This window comes from Erinaceus europaeus, chromosome 13 (assembly GCF_950295315.1).
Source record: "Erinaceus europaeus chromosome 13, mEriEur2.1, whole genome shotgun sequence".
NCBI classification, from domain to species: domain Eukaryota; kingdom Metazoa; phylum Chordata; class Mammalia; order Eulipotyphla; family Erinaceidae; genus Erinaceus; species Erinaceus europaeus.
In genome coordinates this window covers 91,660,226-91,669,313 of record NC_080174.1, presented here as the reverse complement: position 1 = coordinate 91,669,313, position 9,088 = coordinate 91,660,226, and positions in this window count along the sequence as shown.

Below are 9,088 nucleotides of genomic sequence, written 5' to 3'. Positions count from 1 at the left end.
GGGGGTATGGATCAACCGGCCAAAGCCCCTGTCCAGCAGAGAAGTAATTACAGAGGACTTCCATGGGCAGATGACCTCACCAATGTGTCCTGGAGCCCCCCTTCCCCAGAACCCTGCCCCACTAGGAAAAGAGAGAGACAGGCTGGGAGTATGGATCGACCTGCCAATGCCCATGTTCAGCGGGGAAGCAATTACAGAAGCCAGACCTTCCACCTTCTGCATCCAATAATGACTCTGAGTCCATACTCTCAGAGGGTTAAAGAATAGGAAAGCTATCAGGGGAGGGAATGGGATACGGAGTTCTGGTGGTGGGAACTGTGTGGAGTTGGACCCCTCTTATCCTATGGCTTTGTCAGTGTTTCCTTTTTATAAATAAAATTAAAAAATAAAATAAAATAAAAAAGAATAGGGAAACATCCAATGGAGGGGATGGGATGTGGAGCTCTGACGGTAGGAATTGTGGGGAACTGTACCCCTCTTATCCTATGGTCTTGTCTATCACTATTAAATCATTAAAAAAAAAAGATTCTTTCATTACAAGGCACGTGTGCTTAACCTGCTGCGCTACTGCCTGACTCCCTTCTTTTTATTTCTTTGTTGTCCTTATGACTTCACCAGTCCACCACTTCTTTTCCAGATGGAGTAGTAAGGGCTGACAGAATAACTCACTTGGAGAGTTAATGATTTAAAATTTTTTAAAATTATACTTATTTATTTATTGGATAGAGACAGCCAGAAATCAAGAGGGAAAGGGGTCATAGAGAGGGAGAGAGACTCATTAAACTTTCCCCCTGCAGGTGGGGACCAGGGGCTTGAACCTGGGTCCTTGTGAATTGTAACATGTGTGCTTAACCAGGTGTGCCACCACCCAGCCTCATTTTTTTAAAAAAAATTATTATCTTTATTTATTGGATAGACAGCCAGAAATAGAAAGGGAAGGAAATAGAGGGAGAGAAACAGAGACATCTGCAACCCTGCTTCAGCACTCAGAAAGCTTTCCCTCTGTGGGTGAAACATGGAACGGGGGCTCGAACCTGGGATCTTGGGCATTGTAGTGTGTACTCTCAACCAGTGAACCACCACCCAGCCCCAGAAGAACTCACTTGGATAGTGCGCTTGCTGTGTTGTGCATGAGACCCAGGCTCCAGTCCTCCCCCACTGGAGGAAGCTGTGGTGCTTCCCCTCTCCCTCTCCCTCTCCCTCTCCCTCTCCCTCTCCCTCTCCCTCTCCCTCTCCCTCTCCCTCTCCCTCTCCCTCTCCCTCTCCCTCTCCCTCTCCCTCTCACTCTCCCCTCCCCACCCCCTTCCCCCTCCCCCCTCCCCACCCCCCTCTCCCTCTCCATCAGGGAAAAAAAGGGGAAGAGGCATAAATGTATGACCTTTGAGGTGGTGTTGTGTCTGAAGAGTTGTTCTTACAAACACGAGGTCCCAAATTCATCCTTGGCATTGCATGTGCCAGAGTGGCTCTCTGATTCTCTCCCTCCCCCTCTGCTATTAGTAAATAAATAAATCAATCTAACGAATCACTCAGAGAGACCCAGGAAGAGATGGAGATCAAAGCACCAGATAAGAGGGGGACAACTCCACACAATCCGTATTTTTAATAAATGGGTTGGGTACCACCAAATGCCTCTGTGCTGGTGGGCGTGAGGTCTGATGAGCTGCTTTCCCCCTTCCACCCAGCTGTGGAGTCTAGGGTTTCACACCCAGAGCTCAGCTCCTAGGGCACCTCATGCTGAGATTCTTTCGCTCCACAGAATCTCAGCCCTTGCTTGGTGGTGAGTCAGCCATGGCGGCTGTCATCACTTAGCATTATGAGGAAAGATAATAGCCCAGGGCAGCCGTACCATTCTGTGTCCTGCATCAACTCTTCAGGAGCCTGTGAGGTCTTTCCTGCCCTTCTGTGACCATTAAAGAATGAGGTGTTGATTTGTTCAGCCATTCACAGCATCAATTTGTTCATGTTACTTCTTATTTAAAAAAAAAAAAAACTTAAAAATTTGATAGGACAGAGAGGAATTGAGTGGGGAGGGCAAGAAAGAGAAGGAAAGAGAGAAAGACACCTGCAGCCTGGCTTCACCACTCATGAAGCTTCCCCCCACTGCAGGTGGGGACCAGGGGCTCGAACCCGTGTTCTTATACATGGTAATGTTGTAATGTGTACACTTAATGGATGTACCATCCTTTGGCCCCTATTTCTAATTTTTTAATTGCCACCTGGGTTATCACTGGGGCTTGGCATTTACATGCTGAATCCACTGCTTCCAGTGGTCATTCCTCCCCCGGTCCTTCCCCCTTTTATAGAGATAGAGAAATTGAGAGGGAAGGAGATATAAGAGGGGGACAGAAAGAGAGACCCCTAAGCACTGCTTCATTACTTGTGAAGCTTTCCCCCAGCAGATGGGGGTTGGGGGCTTGAAGGAGTAAGGAAGATGGCCAGAGGGCTTGAAACTCCAACTTCATCAGGACCTGTAGAGAGAAGAAAAAGGGAGGGACAATTGGATGTAATAATTGGTGTGGGTGTGAAAAGAAGAGGAACTGTAGAGAAGAAAAGGGCAAATCTATACAAGTACAGACAGATGGTTGTAGAAATAACAGTTAGCCCATATCTGTGACCTTGGGAGAACTGCTGCGGCTTCCAGTGGAGGGAGTGGCGACACAGAACTCTGGGGGTGGGGACAGTGCAGAGCTGTACCCCTGTTGCTTGTAATTTTGTAAATCAATATTAGATCACTAGTAAAATCAAAGAAACAACAACAACAACAAAAAGAATAGGGAAATGGGAGTCGGGCTGTGCGCAGTGGGTTAAGCGCATGTGGCACAAAGCGCAAGGACCAATGTAAGGATCCCAGTTCGAGCCCCGGCTCCCCACCTGCAGGGGAGTCCCTTCACAGGTGGTGAAGCAGGTCTGCAGGTGTCTGTCTTTCTCTCCCCTTCTCTGTCTTCCCCCCTCCTCTCTCCATTTCTCCAACAATGACAACAACAATAATGACTACAACAATAAAACAATAAGGGCAACAAAAGGGACTAAATAAATAAAAATAAATATATATGTAAGAAAAATAATAGGGAAATTTCCAATGGAGGGGATGGGACACGAAATTCTGGAGGTGGAAACTATGGGATTTTACCCTTTGATGAACAATTATACCCCAAGATGAACAATTTTGTTAATCATTATTAAGTAAATATTAAAACTTAAGACTCTAAAATCTTTGTCTCTGTGTGTGTATGTATGTGTGTGCATGTGCACATTCTTCTGACTAGTGGTTGAGATGATATTTGGACATACTAGGTGACGTAAATACATTGCTGACCTCAACTTTTCTTCTCTGAAAATGTGCCAAGTAAAATGAGGGAGGGGGCTTATCAGGCAGAACACAGGAGTTGTGTTCCTGGAGCCCCAGCTTCTATCTCAGGTTCTAAAGTAGCACTGTCTCTTTTTCTCTCTTAAAATACACACACACACACACACACACACGCACGCACACACACACACACACACACACACACACACGCACACACGCACACATGCACACACATATACACACACGCACACACACACATACACATACACACACACACACACATACACACACACACACACACACACACACACACACACACACTTCACCAGAGCAGTTGCTCAACCCTGGCTTATGGTGGTTTGGGGGATTGAACCTCGGACCTGGGAGCCTCAGGCAAGAAAGAGTCACTTTGTATAAGCTCCACACTACAGATAAATACGTCTCTAAACAATGTGCCAGCTAGTACATTTAAAATTAACATGGGGCTGGGGAGACAGCAGTCCCAGGCTCAGTCCCAGCACCACCCTCAGCCAGAGCTAAGCAGCACTCTCATGCAAATACAGAAAGAAATGACTGTATGCAATATGCCTGCACAGCTCACCTTATATGTCTTTTTTTTTACGCATATGAGGATATGATTTAATTTCCTATAAGTTGAAAACATAAAAATAAGAATCTTCCCCATATTTTCCCAGAGTTTTGAGAATTTGGTGTTAGAAAAACCTTGAGTAGCTTCATAGTGTAGAGATCATTTCACAAAATCTTAGATTGTGTCCATGCTGTTAAACCCAACGTACTTATTACATCCCTGTCTTGTTTCCTGGTACCTGACTCTCCATCTTGCATACCTTTACTTTCATCTCTTTGCTGAACTAGAAATTTCCTGTGAATTCTTCTGCTGATGACCATACTCATATCACAAACAAACCTAGAAGACATTCTTGGAATCCTAGAATTTTACTCTAAAACCTGTTACTTCCAGGTACAACAGCAGATGTTTTTGGTATTTAACTCTGAAGTTCCTTGTTGAACAGTGTTGGTTTCAGTGGCCTTGCTGATGAGTCTCTGTTGGTAAATGATAAAGTTATATTTGGCAAAGCCTTCCACCTCAGGGGAGAATAAATCAGAATTTATTGAGAACAGACTCTAAGTGGTGCTGCTACTTACATGCCTTATTCAAATATCATCTTAGCTCACATGACTTTGGTACGAGCGTATTTTTTTTTCTTTATAAAAAGGAAACATTGACAGAACCATAGGATAAGAGAGGTATGATTCCACACAATTCCCACCACCAGAACTCTGTATCCCATCCCCTCCCCTGATAGCTTTCCTATTCTTTATCTCTCTGGGAGTATGGACGCAGGATCATTGTGGGATTCAGAAGGTAGAGGGTCTGGCTTCTGTAATTGCTTCCCCGCTGAACATGGGTGTTGACAGGTGGATCCATACTCCCAGTCTGCCTTTCTCTTTCCCTCGTGGGGCAGGGCTCTGGGGAAGTGGGGCTCCAGGACACATTGGTGGGGTTGTCTGTCCAGGGAAGTCTGGTCAGCATCCTACAAGCATCTGGAACCTGGTGACTGAAAAGAGAGTTAACATAGAAAGCCAAACAAATTGTTGACCAATCATGGACCTAAAGGCTGGAATAGTGCAGATGAAGAGTTGGGGGGGGGGGTCCTTCATTTTTGTAGATAGCTAGTAGGCATATTTTAGTTATATTCCAAAGGGCCTGTGGCTATACTAGTTTTTTTTTTTTAACCACATCAAATCGATGGGGTTTACAGTCAACAATATTTATACCCCTTTCCCATATTTGGGAGCTACTCTCTTCCCTGATCCAGCTTTCTGGTCCTTTTTCCAGCCATGACATCATTTCCCCAGACAATAATGTGGATCCATCTTCATGGTCAGTTTTCAGGCTCAGGGAAAAACAAACAAACAAATAAACACAACAAAAAGCTAGTATCGCCTTATATTTCTGTGGGACTGCAGAGACCTAGGTGAAAAGCACTCACAGTACAGCGCCAGATACAGAGGTCCTAGGGCAGAAACTGAAGGCTGGTCTGGTATGGGGGTTAGGGAGGCAGTGGCAGATAGAGGTCTTAATCTAAGTGTGACAAGGTACTTGCACTCAGCAGGACTTGTTTCGTTGCTACATGTGCACCATTCCTCAGTTTTCCACATAACAATCTAACTCCCCCTTAGGTCCCTCTGCCATCCTGTTCCAGGACTCTGGATCCCCCACCAACCCTCCACCCCCACCCCATAGTCCTTGACTTTTGTGCAAGACACCAACTCCAGTCCAAGTTCTGCTTGGTGTTTTCCCTTCTGTTCTTATTTCTCCACTTCTGTCTATGAGTGAGATCATCCCATATTCATCCTTCTCTTCTGGCTGATCTCACATCACAGGATTCCTTCAAGCTCCATCTAAGATGAGGTGAAGAAGGTGAAGGCATCATTTTTAATAGCTGAGTAGTATTCCTTTCTGTATACAGACCACAACTTACTCAGCCCCTCACCTGTTGTTGGACACCTGGGTTTAAGCAGGATTTTTAACAGAATCTTATGGCTGCTAAATGCAGAATCAACTGTGGGTGGAAGAATGGCCGAATAGTGCTGGAAAATAGGTCACTTGGACAGCATGCCATGTGGGACGAACCCAGTTCGAGTCCTGCCCCTCACCCCCATTTCTGCATTGAAGGAAGGTTTTGTGCTGTGGTTTCTCTCTGGAAAAGCCAGCAGCCCTGAATGGTGAAGTCCTGGTGGTGATATATATATTAAATAGAAGTGGGGGAACCTGGTGGTGGTGCACCTGGTTAAGCGCACATGTCACAATGTGCAAGGACCCAGGTTCAAGGTTCTGGTCTCCAACTGCAGGGGGAAGCTTCAGGAGTGGTGAAGCAGGGCTGCTGGACTCTGCCTCCCCCCCCCCCCGCCCCCAATTACTTTTTCTCCCTTCCCTATCAGTTTCTGACTGTCTCTATCCAATCAATATGTAAAGATTAAAAAAAAAGTTTACAGGTTGGGAGTGTGGATCTATCTGCTAATGCTCATGTCCAGCAGAGAAACAATTACAGAAGACAGAACTTCCCCCTTGGTCCATGCTCTCAGAGGGAGAGAAATGACAGGGGGAAGATGACCAGACGGCTCTGAACTCCAGCTCCATCAGGACCTGGAGAGAGAGGAGGAAAAAGGGAGGGAAATTTGGATGTAATACTAGGTGTACGTGTGAATTGGAAAAGAAGATGGGACCATAGGAATAAAAAAAAAGAGCAGATATATACAAATATAGACGGATAGTTGTAGAAATAATAGTTGACCCGTATCTACAACCTTAGGAGAACTGCTGTAACTTCCAATGGGGGGATCTAGGACACGGAACTCTGGGGGTGGGAACGGTGCAGAGTTGTACCCCTGTTAACTTACAATTTCGTAAATCAATATTCAATCACTACTAAAAAAATAAAATAACCAAAAAAAAGTTTTTAAAAAAGAAAGAGCGGACAGATGGAAGGTGACTCGCACCTGTCCTGCGGATGGAAGGCAGGCCGTAGTAGGAGAACGAATTCGAGGTTCCAGCCCTGTGGGTGCCCCAAGCTGCACCCAACGAGCACGTGCGGACCCGGCCCTCCGCGACTCTGCAGGGCCGCCGCCCGCAGCCAGGGGGCGCCTCCTCGATGACTCGGCGCTCGGCTGGCCAGGAGCCCGCGCGTCTGCGCTCGATTGGTCGTGCCGGGCCGGGCCGGGATGCGCCATTGAGGAGCCGGAGCGGAGAGGAGACGCGGCGCAGCGCGGGCGGCGGCCGGGACCCCAGGTGCTGGGAGCCGGGCGGGCGGGGGCCGGGGCTGCGCCGCTTCCGCGTCCCGGGTGAGCTGCGGGGTCCGCCGGGGGCCAGAGACGGCCTTGGGCTCGGAACGCGACCGGAGGCCCGCGCTGCCCGACCCCGGGACCCAGAGACCCAGAGACCCCGGGACACATAGACACAGAGACCCCGGGACCCAGAGACACAGAGACCGCGGGACACAGAGACACAGAGACCCCGGGACCCAGAGACACAGAGACACAGAGACCGCGGGACACAGAGACCCCGAGACACAGAGACCCCGGGACCCAGAGACACAGAGACCGCGGGACACAGAGACACAGAGACCCCGGGACCCAGAGACCCCGAGACACAGAGACCGCGGGACACAGAGACCCCGAGACACAGAGACCCCGGGACCCAGAGACACAGAGACCGCGGGACACAGAGACACAGAGACCCCGGGACCCAGAGACCCCGAGACACAGAGACCGCGGGACACAGAGACCCCGAGACACAGAGACCCCGGGACCCAGAGACACAGAGACCGCGGGACACAGAGACACAGAGACCCCGGGACCCAGAGACACAGAGACCGCGGGACACAGAGACCCCGAGACACAGAGACCCCGGGACCCAGAGACACAGAGACCGCGGGACACAGAGACACAGAGACCCCGGGACCCAGAGACACAGAGACACAGAGACCGCGGGACACAGAGACCCCGAGACACAGAGACCCCGGGACCCAGAGACACAGAGACCGCGGGACACAGAGACCCCGAGACACAGAGACCCCGGGACCCAGAGACACAGAGACCGCGGGACACAGAGACCCCGAGACACAGAGACCCCGGGACCCAGAGACACAGACCGTGGGACACAGAGACACAGAGACCCCGGGACCCAGAGACACAGAGACACAGAGACCGCGGGACACAGAGACCCCGAGACACAGAGACACAGAGACCGCGGGACACAGAGACACAGAGACCCCGGGACCCAGAGACACAGAGACCCTGGGACCCAGAGACCCCGGGACACAGAGACCCAGAGACCCTGGGACACAGAGACCCTGGGACACAGAGACCCAAAGACCTCAAGATGCAGAGACCCAGAGACCCCGGGACACAGATCCAGAGACCCTGAGACCTCGGGACCCAGAGATCCCGAGACACAGAGATCCCAGGACCCAGAGACTCTGAGACAGAGATCCCAGGACCCAGGGACTCTGAGACACAGAGATCCCAGGACCCAGAGACTGAGACACAGAGATCCCAGGACCCAGAGACTCTGAGACACAGAGATCCCAGGACCCAGAGACTGAGACACAGAGATCCCAGGACCCAGGGACTCTGAGACACAGAGATCCCAGGACCCAGAGACTCTGAGACAGAGAGATCCCAGGACCCAGAGACTCTGAGACACAGAGATCCCAGGACCCAGGGTACCCCGGGACCCAGAGTCACAGACATCCAGAGACCCTGGGACCCAGACATTGAGATACAGAGACCTGAGACTTCGGGACCCAGAGACCCTGAGGCACAGAGACCCTGAGACGCAGAGATCCAGAGACCCCAAGGTCCAAAGACACAGAGATCTGAGACCCAGAGACCTTGAGACCCCGAGATCCTGAGACCCAGATATCAGAGACCCCAAGGTTCAAAGACCCAGAGATCCAGAGACCCTGAGACCCAGAAATCAGAGATCCAGAGACCCCAAGGTCCAAAGACACAGAGATCTGAGACCCAGAGATCAGAGACCCCAAGGTGCAGAGACCCAGAGATCTGAGACCCAGAGATGCTTACGTGGACTCTGTCCCCAGCTCAGGGGCAGAACCCTGGAGACCCCTGCACTCCTGCAGTGGGTGTCAGGACCGCCGCCCCCCCCACCAGCCACCCCTTCCTCTAGGTTCCCACAGCCGGGGGTCTGTGATTGGAGCTTGTCAGCTGGCTTCTTGTGTCTGTGCTGGACCCTAG